Raw genomic sequence first — 16,108 nt, forward strand, 5'->3', positions numbered from 1 at the left:
GAGACAGAGTTTTGCTCTTGTTGCCCAGGCTGGAGTGTAATGGCGTGATCTCAGCTCGATACACCCTCCACCTCCCGGGTTCGAGCAATTCTCCTGTCTCACTCCTCCCCTGGGATTACAGGTGCATGCCACCACGCCCGGCTAATTTTTGTATTTTTAGTGGAGACAGGGTTTCATCATATTGGTCAGGCTGGTCTCAAACTCTTTACCTCAGGTGATCTGCCAGCCTTGGCCTCCCAAAGTGCTGGGATTACAGGCATGAGCCACTGCACCCTGCCTGTTATGTGAACTTTTTACAATACAAACAAAAAGTACAGAAATGAAATATATTAATACAGCTAAACGAAGAATGATGACTTTTTTCTCTTAAAGAGGCCATGATTCCCATTTCTAATAAAATAAACAGACTGCATACAGGTAGAAACAGATTGGTCATTAGCTTTACAGTTTTGCCTAGAAATGAACTTTAAATGCATTTTTTTCCCCTGCTACTTACCATAAAGTGCAAAAAGGGAGTTAAAGGAAAGTTTTCTTGTTGGTTTCTACCATATGAAAGAAGCTATATTCTATTTTAGCAGGCTAATATGTGGAAAATATCTAAATTAAATGCTTTTATTAAAATGAAGCAGTAATGAGATTCTAGCTAAAGAGGGCACTAAATAAGAATAGTATTATTTAAAGACTCCAAAACAAACAAATAAAAGGTTGTTATAAAAAAGCTCTAGGTCCACTGTAAGCCCATCAATTTTTTTTCCCATGCATATTTTTAAACAAAGTGTCAAAAAATAGGGTCAGCTGTGTTAGGCTAAATTACATTATTGTATGTGCTGCATTGAAGGGAACCTTTGTATTATAATTATCATAAAGAAGCATAATTTGCATCATATTGTGACAATTTATCCCTCAATGAAAACCTTCTAGAGTCCTTTTATTTTGGAATATCCTGTGAGCAGTCAAATCACCAGAACATGATTATCTTGCTTTAAACTGAAGATAGCTGTTTTTAATTTAAAAAAAAAAAAAAAAAGGAAAAGAAAATATAGGAGAGACACTTAAAGCTATTACTTTCTTTTTTTTTTTCTTTTTGAACCAGAGTTTCACTCTCGTTGCCCAGGCTGGAGTGCAATGGTGCAGTCTTGGCTCACTGCAACCTCTGTCTCCCAGGTTCAAGCAATTCTCCTGCCTCAGCGTCCTAAGTAGCTGAGATTACAGGTGCCTGCCACCATGCCTGGCTAATTTTTGTATTTTTAGTAGAGACAGGTTTTTGGTAGGTTGGCCAGGCTGATCTCGAACTCCTGATCTCAGGTGCTCTGCCCACCTCGGCCTCCCAAAGTGCTGGGATTGCAGGCACGAACCACCGTGCCCAGCTGTATTATGCTTCTTTTTCATTTGCTTATGGCACAGCCATTGGAACTTAGCTTCAGAGTCCTTCAGTTTTTGAACTTCTTTTTTTTGACCTTCATCTCAAACACCTGCTCCATCTGCAGCTCCATCTTCTTCATTTAAGCTACATGCTCCCTTCTTTCTTCTTCCATTTGTGCAAGAAGATTCTTGGCCCTTATTTGTTATCAACTCCATTATAAGTCACAATTGTCAGTTTTCTGCTTTCATAGTGGGCATTATTAGTAACGTCTTTCAAATATGCATGTGTTATCAACATATTTCTTGGAATTGTAAAATTACGGTGTTCACCATTTTCAACTTCAGCAACACCCCAAGGATACTGCCTTCCCCTAACCCTTTTGCCATTAAGTTCAGTGATACAGTATTACTACCTACCTAAGCAAGAGGTAAATGGTCCTTCATCTTTTTAACAAGCATTTGTCGTCTTCGTCTGTTTCTGGAAATTTATATATTTTACGTTCTTAGATTTTTTTCATTATCTGTTTTAAAGTTATTAGTGGTTTAAGTCCATGTCCTGAAGGAGCAATGAAGTATAAACATCCCTGCACCCTGTTATCAGGCATCTGACATCTGTTTACTCATGATTCTGCATTTAGGTAGTCCACAAATTTTCTATCAATGTAGTCGATAGCAAGCTGCCAGCATTTACTATTATCTATTGCATCTCCAAATCCTAGGGTATCAACTGTTGTCAGCAGCAACTGAACACTACCTTCTTTGATTAAAACTTTGGATTGTTCCTCATGCACATTCTTTTTAGTAATAATTCTATGAGAAAGACCTGGATACTCTGGAGAATGCAAATATATGAGGAATCATAAGTTGATTAATGTTGACTTTCCCAGATTTTCCACTAACATCAGTGTGAATTCAAACCTTCTCTTCACTGATTCTCTGGATACTTGATTTGGGAGATAGGCAAATCCCACACATTTCCATCATTCCAGTGGTCCAGATTCCAACAGAAGAAATCCACAGAGCAACCATGGTGCTGCTGTTGACACCCCTCTCCTCAGCAGCAGTAGATCTCACACTCCAGGTCATTCTTTTCAAAACACCAATGTAATCATATTACTCCCCTGCCTCAAAACCTTCAGCAGTTTCCCATTCCTGCCCTGAAAGTAATTCCTCCAGTTTGGCCGCAGCCTACTTTTCAGGCCTGATCGCTTACCATGCTCCTCTACAGTTACCTGCTTTGGCCAGTGCCAGCTAATTAGAGGCTCTAGACTACTTTGTGTTTTCTTCGTCGTCTTTTTCCCTCATCTAAAATATACTCCTACCTCCAAATCCTGTTTTTCCTTCATGGCTATCTCAGCCTCTTTCATTTTTTCACCTCTGTAGTCTGCATTTTTCTTCCTTTGAACTTGCAGCATTTATTAACCCTGGCTCACATCTGGCTATTGATCCTATACTATGTGTTCCTGTTTTAGTGTTTAGTTTTTCACATCAGTATCTTTTGTTATTTCGACCAGATTAGAAACTCTGAGGGCCTGGATACCTTTTTTCATATTTTCCACAAAGCTTAGTTAGCATCCAGTAGGTGGGTAGTAAATATTGTTTTTTATACATTAAATAATTCAGTGCTTACATTTATTGTCATAGCTACCATTTAGTTATATCAGTTAATCTTTACAGCAACTTTGAGGGAATACGTATTTTCTCTACTTGACAAATGAGGACACTGAGGCTCAGAAAAGTGTGGTAACTTGCCAGAACCTCACAGGTTAAGTGATGAAGCCAGGATTCTAACCCAAATCTTTGGACTCAGTAACACATGCTGTTTAACTGTACCAGTAATTCTACTTCCTTGTGAGACTGATGTATATTTTTTGAGGATGGGAAATTACCTAACACTTAGCTTACTCTTATTTGCTTAACTATGGCAGAAGAAAAGGTGTGCAAACCTGGATTTGTAGTGATTGCTAGCAGGAATAATGAAACAGATTCAAACCGTGCCAAAGTTCACGGGAAAATAGAATTTCCCTTAATCTCATTGATTACTGGTGGAATGACTCATCTTCCAGTTGTACATTACTGTTGAGTTACTCAGACATTTGTATAAGTTAGTGGAGAAAAAACCACTGATGAGTTGTACAAGACACGTCATCTGAGCTAATGAATGTTCCCAGGATATCCCCAAGATTTCTACCTTAGTTTTCTTGCCTGTCCTATTTACTGTTTGACTGTTTCACCTTTTGGTTTTCTTTCAAAGTAAAATCACATCCCATTTCCTTTCTGCTTTCCACTTGGATGATTTTCACAGGCTACTCTCTTACTATTGCAGTGCACAAAGATTTACTGTCTACATATTTAACATTAGTCAGATTTACTGTTGAATTTATGCACTAGAAATTTCAGGATTTAAAATTTTTCCTTTCTTCATTCTCTTCGCTGCTTCTCTTTTGTTTTCACCAAAAGAGGACAAAAATAACCCAAACTATTTTTTTTTTTTTTTTTTAAATGGAGTCTTGCTCTGTCACCCTGGCTGGAGTGCAATGGCACGGTATCAGCTCACTGCAATGTCCATCTCCTGGGTTCAAGCGATTCTCCTGTCTCAGCCTCCCAAGTAGCTGGGATTACAGGTGCCTGCCACTATGCCCAGCTAATTATTATATTTTTAGTACAGGTGGGGCTTCACCATGTTGGTCAGGCTGGTCTCGAACTCCTGACCTTGTGATCTGCCCCCTCCCCCCACCCCCACCCCTCGGCCTCCCAAAGTGTTGGGATTACAGGTATGAGCCACCGTGCCCAGCCACCATTTTCTTTTTTAAAAAAATTAGCAATAGAATTGAGTATAGGTGGTAGTAAATTCTGCTTCATTTCTGTAGGAACATTGAAAACTTGATGGCTTTTGCAAACAACTGATAAATTGTTTCTGCTTTATAAAGAAAGGAAATAGCACATTCAACTCAATGAAGTCATTAGTAAACTGGGAATTAGAAGTGAAGATTCTGTATTTTTTTGTTGTCATTAATTTAGTCTCTCTGTCTACATCTCAGTTTTCTCACAGGACTGTTTTAAGGATAATCAGAAGACCTATGCACATTGTAAAGCATAAAGCAATCCTTAAGGATGCACTACAGGCAAGCCTCAGCCGAGAAACTTGATTTATGAACCATGCATACATGCATACTACAAAGGGATGGTTCTTACCTCAGTCTAGTGCCCTTTGAAAGAGACAATCTAAATGGTCTTTTTGGCCCTTGAATCAGAATATCTGGGAACAACTGAAATGTAGATATATTTTTCTCAATGTGGAAGCAGTTAGGTTATGGGTTCTTATAGGGATTCATCTACTCTACTGCCATGTGAAGATAGGAGCCCATTTCTCAGTCAGGAACAGGAATCAGGAAAAGTTATTTTTCTGGTATTTAATGTTAAAATCCAAAGATTTATAAATGTCGACAAACTATTGGTAAAACTTGTGGTATTATTATTTACCTAAAGCACATATAGGAGCTTTTATAGTATAGACTTTTTATACTCATATCGTTTAATTTTATTGAGTCAGAATAATAGCCCTTCGAAGTATGTTTATTTTTTATTTTTATTATTATTATTTTTGGAGTATGTGTTAATAGCCCCACTTTATTCCTGAGGAACATAAGGCTTAGAAAAGTGAAGTGACTTGACCAGTGAGGGGGCTTAAATTTTCTACACATTTCTTTCCGAGGAAGAAGGGAAGTTAGGCACTGTGTTGGCGCATTAGAGCAGGTTTTGGGTTACTTGTGAAGCAGAGGGGATTTCCAGGGTGTGTAAGCATGGACAAACTCCTTGAAAGAAAGCAGAATTTTTTTTTTAAGTAGTTAATAGCATTTTGGGGTTTGTAGGATTCAGGCTGTATTATTGCCTTTTTTTAATATTTTATTTTTTGGCCTGTTTTGTTTCTTTCTAATTTGGGAGTAAGATTTCGTAATTAAAAATATATTGCCCTTTGCCCTTTCTTTTAGCTATTCCCTATAAATCTGTCAGAATATGGTATGAAAATGAAGGAGAGTGGGAATAAAAATAATATAGCTGATTCTATCTAGAAATTTAATTTCTAAACCATCTTTACCTGAGTTAGATCTATTTCTCCAAAGCTCAGACAAGATTGAAGAAATAACTTTATACTTGTAAGTAACTTCTGTCCTATCTGGAATTTACAGAATAATATATTAATACTTGGAAATAATACCTAACTGCTAGGGAACGTGCATCTTTAGCTCATGATTCTAGATGATTGAGAATTTTTTAGGGAAACGTTTTCAGTCCTTCATGTAGTTGATAGTGGGCTATCATTTTATATTTCAAGATTAAAAAATGGATTATTTTCCTTCTCCTTTCTCTTTCTCCTCTTCCTCTTCTCTTTTTTCTTCTTTCTAGCTGTATGGAATGACCATACTTTAATTATTCATTGAGTCTTCTTTTAGTATTTATGTTGTTTCAAATCTTTTACTATTATAAAACTACCACAGTGAATCACCTTACACATTTGTAATTTCTCACATATTCTAATATAGATGTAAGATAGATTCCCACAAATTGAATTGCTAGCATAGTGGAGACATACTAATTTCAATTGGCCTTCGTGGAAATTTTATCAGTATGTACTCTGATCAGCAAAATATTAGAATTCTTTCTCCACACCTTTAAGATTCAGTGTGTTATCAAACATTTTGATCTTTGCCTATATGAAGTAAAAAATAAAATTGCAGTATAGGATTAATTTACAATTTTCTTGGAGTGTGGTGGAGCATGTTTTCATAAGTTTAAGAGTCACTTCTGTTTATTATCTGTAAACTGTTTGCTCCTGTCTTGCCCATTTTTTGAGTTGTTGATTGTTTTCTTATTTATTTTAGGAGCTCTTTATTTGAAAAATTATCTGTGATTTGAATTACAATTTTTGAGGCATTACTCAAGTTTTTTTTTCTCCATGTATATTTTAAAATATTTGAATTTATCAGAATTTCCTTTTGTGGCTTCTAGGTTTCATATCTAGAAAGACCTTTTCCCTTGCAAGGTTATTTTTTTATTTTTATTTCATATCTAGAAAGACCTTTTCCTTTGCAAGGTAATTTTTTTATTTTTATTTCATATCTAGAAAGACCTTTTCCTTTGCAAGTTTATTTTTAAATTTTTATTTATTTATTTAATTTTATTTACTTATTTTATTTCTTTTGAAAGAGTCTCACTCTGTCACCTAGGCTGGCGTGCAGTGGTGCAAATCTCAGCTCACTGCAACCTCCGCCTCCCAGGTTCAAGCAGTTCTCTGCCTCAGCCTCCTGAGTAGCTGGGATTACAGGTGCCAGCTACCATGCCTGGCTAATTTTTGTATTTTTAGTAGAGACTAAAAGCCTCACCATCTTGGCCAGGCTTACAGGCATGAGCCACCACGCCTGGCCTGCAAAATTATTGAAAAACCAACAAACACGGCATGGTCACCAGCATGACCAACGTGGTGAAACCCTGTCTCTACTAAAAAATACAAAAATTAGCCGGGCGTTGTGGCATGAGCCTGTAATCCCAGCTACTTAGGAGGCTGAGACAGGAGAATCGCTTGAAGATGGGAGGTGGAGGTTGCCGTGAGCCGAGATCGTGCCATTGCACTCCAGCCTGGGCAACAGAACCAGTCTCTGTCTCAAAAAAAAAAAGAAAAGAAAAGTCAACAAACAGAAACAAAAAACTTCCTTTTGCTCCCTATACTTTTGTTGTTTTTCTGTAAATTTTTGATCCATTTAGAATTTTTTCTCATATGAGGTAAGCTCCAACTTAATTTACCCCCCAGCTAATTAGCCAGTTGTGTCAACATCATTTGTTTAACAACCCATATTTTACCCTACTAGGGATAAAGCAGGATGCTACTTTTAGCATATACCAAATTCTTCATATAAATATTTAGGTCTCTTTTTGGACTTACTGTTCTGATTCACTAATCTGGATACCTAACAGTATGACACTATTTTGATTATTGTAGTTTTATGATATATGCAATATCTATTAGAGCTACTCTTTATAGCTTGGGTTCTGGCACTTTCTTTAATAGACTTACCAGAAGTAAATATTATAGGCCTATGATAAAATGTATTAGTAATGTTCCCTGGGGCCAAATCATGTTTTATATATGTGACACAGTCCTATTACCAGTGGCTTTTAAATGCTTTTGAACACAACACAGGTACAACATACATTTTATGTAATAAACACATTTATAAATGAAAAAAGTTGCCGGGTGCGGTGGCTCAAGCCTGTAATCCCAGCACTTTGGGAGGCCGAGGCGGGTGGATCACGAGGTCAAGAGATCAAGACCATCCTGGTCAACATGGTGAAACCCCGTCTCTACTAAAAATACAAAAAATTAGCTGGGCATGGTGGCGCGTGCCTGTAATCCCAGCTACTCAGGAGGCTGAGGCAGAAGAATTGCCTGAACCCAGGAGGCGGAGGTTGCGGTGAGCCGAGATCGCGCCATTGCACTCCAGCCTGGGTAGCATGAGTGAAACTCCGTCTCAAAAAAATAAATAAATAAATAAAATTTAAAAAAATTAAAAAAAAAATAAATAAAATAAATGAAAAAAGTTTTTACACATACAAAATTATGTACTCTTGCTATATTTGTTGTGCTCTATTTTAGTTCTTTTTATTTCCCCCAAAATGCTGGTTGCAACCATATTAAATTGATCTCATGATGTAGTAAGGGGATGTGACCTGCAGTTAAAAAACACCTTATTATTTGATGTTTTAATCATAGCCATTCTGACTAGTGTGAGATGGCATCTCATTGTGGTTTTAATTTGCATTTCTCTGATAATTAGTGATATTGAGCATTTTTTCATATGTTTATTAGCTACTCGTATGGCTTCTTTTGAGAAGTGTCTGTTCATGTCTTTTGTCTGTTTTTTAATGAGGTTGTTTTTTGCTTGTTAAATTAAGTTTCTTATACATTCTGGGTATTAGACCTTTGTTGGATGCAGTTTGTAAATATTTTCTCCTGTTCTGTAAGTTGTCCATTTACTTTGTTAACAGTTTATCTTGCTATACAGAAGATCTTTAATTAATTAATTAGGTCTCTTTTGTCAATTTTTGTTTTTGTTGCAATTGCTTTTGAGGACTTAACCAAAAATTCTTTGCCAAGGCTGATGTCGAGAAGGGTAGTTTCTAGATTTTCTTCTAGGATTTGCATAGTTTGAAGGCTTACATTTAAATCTTTAATCCATCTTGAGTTAATTTTGACATGTGGTGAAAGGTAAGGGTCCAGTTTCATTCTGCTACATATAACCTGCCAGTTATCCCAGCACCATTTATTAAATTAGAAGTCCTTTACCCATTGGTTGTTTTTGTTGGCCTTGTCAAAAAGCAGGTGTGTATGAATGTGCAGCTTTATTTCTGAGTTTTCTCTTCTGTTCCATTGGTCTATATGTCTGTTTTTGTACCAGTAAGAGGCTGCAGAGAAAAGGTAATGCTTATACACTGTTGATGGTAATCTAAATTAGTTCAGCCACTGTGGAAAGCAGCTTGGAAATTTCTCAAATAAGTTAAAACAGAGCTACCATTTAATCCAGCAATCCCACTGCTGGATATATACCCAAAGGGAAATAGATGATTATACCAAAAAGACACATCCTCTTGTATGTACATTGTTTTACTACTAAAAATAGCAAAGACATGGAATCAGCCTAGTGCCAATCAGTGGTGGATTGGATAAAGAAAATGTGGCACTATACACCATGGAATACTATGCAACCATAAAAAAAACAAAGTCATGTCCTTTGCAGCAATATGGATGGAGCTGGAGGCCATAATCCTAAGCAAATTAATGAAGGAAGAGAAAAGCAAATACTGCATGTTCTTACTTATAAATGGGAGCCAAACATTGAGCATATATGGACGTAAACATGGGAACAACAGATGCTGCAGACTGCTAGAGGGGATGGGGTATGGGTTGAAAAGCTACCTATTGGGTACTAAGTTCACTACCTGGGTACAGTATCCCCATGTAACAAACCTGCACATGTTCCCCCTGTATCTAAAATAAAAGTTGAATTCCAAAATAAATAAAAATAAGGAAAAAAGGAAAGTACTTCATTAGGTATATCCAGGTGAAATTCCATTAGTCCTTATTAGCCTCTTTTGGGGAGGGAGTAGGAGAGTGGGAATGATGTGTCTCCTTAAATAAATTAGGGATACCACATCAAAGAAAGTAGGAGATTTCTCAGCCAAAAAACTCATGGAGGACATTTGCAAAGTTTGTCTCCCATTGATTGCAGGTACCTTGCAGGGAGGGGCGGTAGTCTTGATTGGCATGCCTTGCTTAAGAATACAGGCCACACTATTAAAATGTACTGTATAGGAAAAAGGAAATACTGTTACAGTGCATGTACCAAGAGGTTTAGGCCCCATGTGTAAATTACTCCATGATCCTTAAACATAGTTATTTTGTTGTCTTCTGGCTTTTGGGCTTGGCTTTCTAGCTTGAATTTCTTATTTTTGAGATGGGGTCTTAACTATGTTGCCCAGGCTGATCTGAAACTCCTGGGCTCTGGCAATCTTCCTGCCTCAGCCTCCTGAATGGCGGGGGTCCAGCTTGACTTTTGTTACTCTGAGGGATAGTACAACAAGAGAATGAACTTCTGGATTTTGAACCCCAAGTCCACCATTTACTAGTTAGATGATTTGCTTAACTTCTCTGTGCTTTATTCTCCTAATCTGTTAAGTGGGAATACCTCATGTCATTGTTAGAGCAATAAGAGAATTAGTATATGTAAAGCACTTAGAATTTTTGTTTCTTAATGACTTTGTGATCTACATGGCATATGGAAAGCACTATATAAGTTTATGGTATTATTTATTTGGCTTGGAAGTATGTAGGATTTTTTTCTTTATTGTCACAATTAAAAATTTTGTGGGGAGATGATTAGGTGATTTTTTTCATTGTTTCCCTGAATCTCATGTCATGTGTCCTTTAAAATTTAAGGTTTTTTTTGTTTTTTATTTTTTGTTTTTGAGGTAAAGTCTTGCTTTGTTGCCCAGACTGGAGTGAAGTGGCATGATCTTGGCTCACTGCAACCTCTACCTCCCGGGTTCAAGCAAGTTCAAGCAATTCTCCTGTCTCAGCCTCCTGAGTACCTGGGATTACAGGCGCACGCTACCATACCCTGTTAATTTTTGTATTTTTTGTAGAGACAAGGTTTCACCATGGTTGGCCAGGCTGGTCTTGAACTCCTCCCAAAGTCCTGGGATTACAGGTGTGAGCCACTGTACCTGGCCAAAAACATAGGTATTTTTAATCTTGGGGAAGTTTTATTTTTTAAAAAATGATTATTCTTTTTTTGTGTGTTGATTTATTCCTTGGGAACACCCTTTTGAGGCTTAAAAGTTGGATCTCTCTTCTCTGTTCCTCGTATCTATTATGTTCTTTCTCTCAACATTCTTTTTCTTCTTTTCTTCTGCACGGAAGTAGGATTTCTTAAAATTTGTGCTGCATTTCACGAAATCCATGTTCTAATCTTTACTGCTTTCAAAGCATAAATTCTGCTGTTGCATTTTGGGTTGTTTTTTTTTTTTTGCCAGATCTCTTTGCATCTCTTGCTGTTCTCTCCTAAAAGCTTATTGGTGTTTCTTCATAGATGCAACTGAGTTTGTCCTCTTCTTTGAGGGATCCAGGCAGAGGCCTTCTCACTTGTATTTGAGTTTCAGAACATGCTCTTTTCTGAATTTTTAAGGCAAAGCTCCTAACATATGTTGCTGTATTTTTCATTGGCCTATGGTGGACTTTTTCACCCTATTGAATTATCCTTGAATGAAAAGAGATCCATGAATGCTCAGCATATACCATTAGGCAGATGGGCAGAGTGTACTTAACCCCTTCATTGTCCCTTCGGATACTGGCAGTTTCCACTTTTTGGATCTAGACTCATCAGAATATTAATCCAGTTTATCTAGTGAAGGTAAGCTGCATGGAGATGGGCATTTTTCCACTCTGGCTTATCAAGCCAGATATGGTTTATAGTTCTCCTCTGAATAGCATCTGAAAGACTATTCCTTGGTGGGATGTACTTGTCTTGTCATACTTTCAGTACCTTTATCTGCTCATACCACTTCTCTTTAGATGATAAAGTGTTCAGAGATGCTGTATTCTCCTAACTCTCCTGCCTTGAAGGTTATTTATTTAATTAAGATAGAAGAAAACAGCTAAGGACCACCTGGATTAAGTGGTAAAGGAAACTTGCTTGAGAGATGTTTGACATGTGATAAGGAGACCATCACTGTTTTTTCTGTTTAATACAGCCCTTGTTCCTAAAATTGAATTAAAGTATTTTTTCTGCTTTACTTTGAGTCACCTCTACTCTTTGTGTCTCAAAAGCTGAAGAAATGTGCTAAGATAGTTTGTCTCAATAAAATACCATTGATTACCCTTGGACATTTGGTTAGGAGAACTCTCCCAAACTTCTCCTCTCTTTAGTTTACAGTACTGTTGCCAATTTAAAATAGCCTCCATATTAGTTGTTAGGTTACAATGATACTTTTTAGCCATGTGGCTTCATTTTCCCCAAGCTACATTAAGACAATGATGTTAATGTTCTTATTTAGGATCTATTTGGCTTCTATGGTTTAAAGAATGCATACAAAGTAATTAGATACAGAGATGCATTTTTTATTGTTGTTCTGATGTTAAGAGCAGTGCTTCCAACCAAAATAGCCGATATTCCCCTGTTTTTCCACATCTACTGTGACTAACGCCAGTTGCTTTAATACCAAATTCAAAAAGACCTTTCTCACTTAATGTCCTACCCTAGCAACTAAGAAGACATAAGAGGAATACAATAATGCATACTCAAAACTTTACATAAAAAGCAGTGATCTTCACATGTTAACTATATCCATGTACAGCAGACACCAGATAATATTTTCTAAGGATAAGAAGAAAGGGAGTATTAAAGCAACTGGCTTTAACACCACATTTTTTCCCCATTCATTCATTAGTTAATAGACACTTAGTTGTTTTCAGTTTTTGGCAATTAGGAATCAAGCCACTGTTAACGTTCACATGTAAGTCTTTGTGTGGATGTGTGTTTTTTATTTATTATTTATTTGTTTTTAAGACGGGGTTTCACCATGTTGGCCAGGATGATCTTGAACTCCCAACCTCAGGTGATCTGCCCGCCTTGGCCTCCCAAAGTGCTGGGATTACAGGAGAAGCTACCGCGCCCAGCCGGATGTGTGTTTTAAGTATTTCTTCTGTGAATACTCATAAATGGGATTGCTCAGTTATATGATAAATATATGCTTAACTTTATAAGAAATTGCTGAATTATTTTCCAAAATGGTTGTACCATCCTTCATTCCTGCCAGCAATGTTTGGAAATTCCAGTTGCTCCTCACACTTGTTATGAGTCAATCTTTTTAATTTCAGCCATTCTAGTGGGTATATAATGATATCTTGCTATGGTTCTAAGTGCAGTTTCCTAAAGACTAATGATGTTGAGTATTTTATAGTAGTTATTAGACCAAAGGGAGTACTTCATCTTTGCAACATTGATATAATAAGATTATCTGATCGAGAGTTGATACTCAGGTTTTGTCACTTGTCCCAATAATGTCCTTTACAACAAGCTTTGCCTTCCTATGGATCCAAACTATGACCACACATTGGATTTAGTTGTCATGTTTCTTGGGTCTCTTTTTATCTCAGTTTTCTTTGTCTTTCTTGGACCTCAACTTAAAAAAAAAGTAGTAAAGCATAGGCCTATTCTTTTATAATATGTCTCTCAATTTGGGCTTGTCCAATATTTCCTTATGATAAGATCAGGTTGGCATTTTTGGCAAGAATGTTACAAAAATTATGTTGTAACCTTCTCAAGGGCATTATATCAAGGGCCTCCCATATGAATATTAGTGGTGACTTTATGTATTGCCCAAGAAATTTTTGCCTATTCTGTTGTTGCTAAGAATTCTCCTGTTTTCTTCTAGAATTTTCATAGTTTTGGCTTTTAGGTTTATGATCTAGTTAGAAATAACTTTTGTGTGTGCTGTGAAATAGGGACTGAGATTCATTAATTTTTTTCAAATTTTGCCTTACTAGCTTTTTCTATTTCTCTGATTTCTGCTTATTGTTGTTCTAATTTCTTTGAAGTTTAATTTGTTCTTCCTTTTCTAACCTTTTAAGTTGAAAACTTAGGTCAGTGTTTTATAACCCTTCTTCTTTTTATATAAGTGTTTAAAGCTATATATTTCCTGCCCCCATGGTCTAATCCCTTTTTACCAGGTTGCTCCTTCAACACCGGGGGATTACAATTCAAGGTGAGATTTGGGTGGGGACACAAAGCCAAACCATATCAGTGGCCTAGCTTGTGGTCTGTCTTGGTACATGTTCAATGTGCACTTGAAAAGGAATATGTAGTCTGCTATTGCTGGACATAGTATCCTGAGATATAGTATGGATTTGTCGTCTAAGTCCTCACTGATTTTTATCTACTTGTTCAATCATAATTGTTTGAACAATTCAATCATAATTGATTGCAGAGAAGGGTGTTGAAATCTCCATCTATAATTGTAGATTTACCTATTCCTCCTTTGTTCTGTCAGCTTTTGCTTCATCCACATCTTAGAGCTCTATTCTTATTTATGATATGACTTTGATATATTGATTCTGTTATCATTATGAAATGTCCCTTTTATTATTTTTTATAGTACTCCTTTTCTTCAAGTCTATTTTGTCTAACATTAGTGTCATCATTCCAAGTTTCTTAAGCTTACTGATGTATATTTTCCCCTACTTTTCACCTCCCACTTATTCTATATTAAAGATAAGTACATTGATTATACATAGCATTTTTTATAAGTGTGGATTTAAACATTTTATTTTGCTATTTGTCTTCTGTTTATCCCATCTGTTTTTGTTCTTCTGTTTCTCCTTTCATATCTCCTTTTGGGTTAATCCAATTTATTTTAATTTTTCATTTAATTCTTCTATTCGCTTTTATCTATACCTTTTTACATTATTTTTTTAACTTTTTAAAATTTTTATTAACTCTGGCCTACAGATCTCCGTTATTTTCTAAATGTATGATTTGGCTTTACAATCTAAATCCTTAACTTAATTCAGTCTACTTAGAGTTTATATTGAACCATATCACATGAGATATAAGAACATTATAGCAGTAGAATTCTATTTACCACTTCCTAGTCTTTGTGCTATTGTTTTGTAATAGCTTAAAACATATGTTATATCTGTATATGTTTTAAGCCCCATAATGTAGTGCTATGATAATTTTTGTTTTAAGTAGTTATATGACATTTATTTATTTATTTATTTATTTTATTTTATTTTATTTTTTTTTTTGAGACGGTTTTTTTTTTTTTTTTTTTTTTTTTTTTTTTTTTTTTTTTTTTTTTTTTTATTTTATTTTTTGAGACGGAGTTTCGCTGTTGTTACCCAGGCTGGAGTGCAATGGCGCGATCTCGGCTCACCGCAACCTCCGCCTCCTGGGTTCAGGCAATTCTCCTGCCTCAGCCTCCTGAGTAGCTGGGATTACAGGCACGCGCCACCATGCCCAGCTAATTTTTTGTATTTTTAGTAGAGACGGGGTTTCACCGTGTTGACCAGGATGGTCTCGATCTCTTGACCTTGTGATCCACCCGCCTCAGCCTCCCAAAGTGCTGGGATTACAGGCTTGAGCCACCGCGCCCGGCCCTGACATTTATTTATTTATGAGACAGAGTTTCACTCTTGTTGTCTATGCTAGAGTGTGGTGGTGTGATCTCAGCTCACCACAACCTCTGCCTCTTGGGTTCAAATGATTCTTCTGCCTCATCCTCCCAAGAAGCTGGGATTACAGGCATACACCACCGTGCCCGGCTAATTTTGTGGTTTTAGTAGAGACAGGGTTTCTCCATGTTGGCCAGGCTGGTCTTGAATACCCAACCTCAGATGATCCTCCTGCCTCAGTTCGCAACGTTCTGGGATTATAGGCGTGAGCCACTGCTCCTGGCTGTCTTTCTTTCTTCCTTTTTTTTAGAGACATTATCTTGCTATGTTGCCAAGGCTGGTCTTGAATTTCTGACCTGAAGTGATCCTCCTACCTGGGCCTCTCAAAATGCTGGGATTAGAGGCATGAGCCATGGCACTGGCCAGCTTCAGCATTTCTTGTGTTGCAGGCTAGCTGGTGATGAGTTCTCTATTTTCATTTACCTGAATATGTCTTTATTTCACCTTAATTTTTTTGCCTCAATTTTTGAAGGATATTTTTACTAGATATATAATTCTGGATTGAAAGCAGTTTTTGTTGTTGTTGTCTGTCATCCTTTTAAAGATGTCCTCTGGCCCCATGGTGTCTGATGAGAACTGTCATTTGTATCATTTTTCCTTTTTATGTAATGTATCCTTTTTTTCTGACTGCTTTTAGATTCTTCTATTTTTGATTTTCATCTGTTTTACTAGATATGCCTAGTTATAGTTTTACTTGTGGTTTTCTTTGTGTTTATTCTGCTTTGAGTTTGCTCTGCTTCTTGGATAAGTTATATATTTCACGAAATTTGGGGATGTTTTGGCCGTTCAAATACTTTTTACTACTCTGTCCTTTCTATCCTTTCCTTCTAGACTGTAATTACACATGTTGATCTGTTTGATATTGTACCACAGGTTACTGAGACCCAATTCATCCTTTTGTTTTCATCAAATTGTATAATTTTTTGTTGCTCTTTCATGTTCATTGACTGTTTCTTCTGC

The 16,108-nt window shown here is 36.6% G+C and overlaps 1 protein-coding gene and 1 pseudogene across 5 annotated transcripts in view; one reads left to right on the forward strand and one right to left on the reverse strand.

Annotated features, from left to right (window-relative positions):
- LOC119471680 overlaps positions 1-2,448 on the reverse strand; it is a 17,091-nt pseudogene extending 14,643 nt beyond the window's left edge.
- Positions 1-16,108, forward strand: part of PRORP (protein only RNase P catalytic subunit) — a 158,024-nt gene that overhangs the window by 35,559 nt on the left and 106,357 nt on the right. The window lies entirely within an intron of this gene.

This window comes from Cebus imitator, unplaced genomic scaffold (assembly GCF_001604975.1).
Source record: "Cebus imitator isolate Cc_AM_T3 unplaced genomic scaffold, Cebus_imitator-1.0 Scaffold69, whole genome shotgun sequence".
In the NCBI taxonomy this organism is placed as follows: Eukaryota; Metazoa; Chordata; class Mammalia; order Primates; family Cebidae; genus Cebus; species Cebus imitator.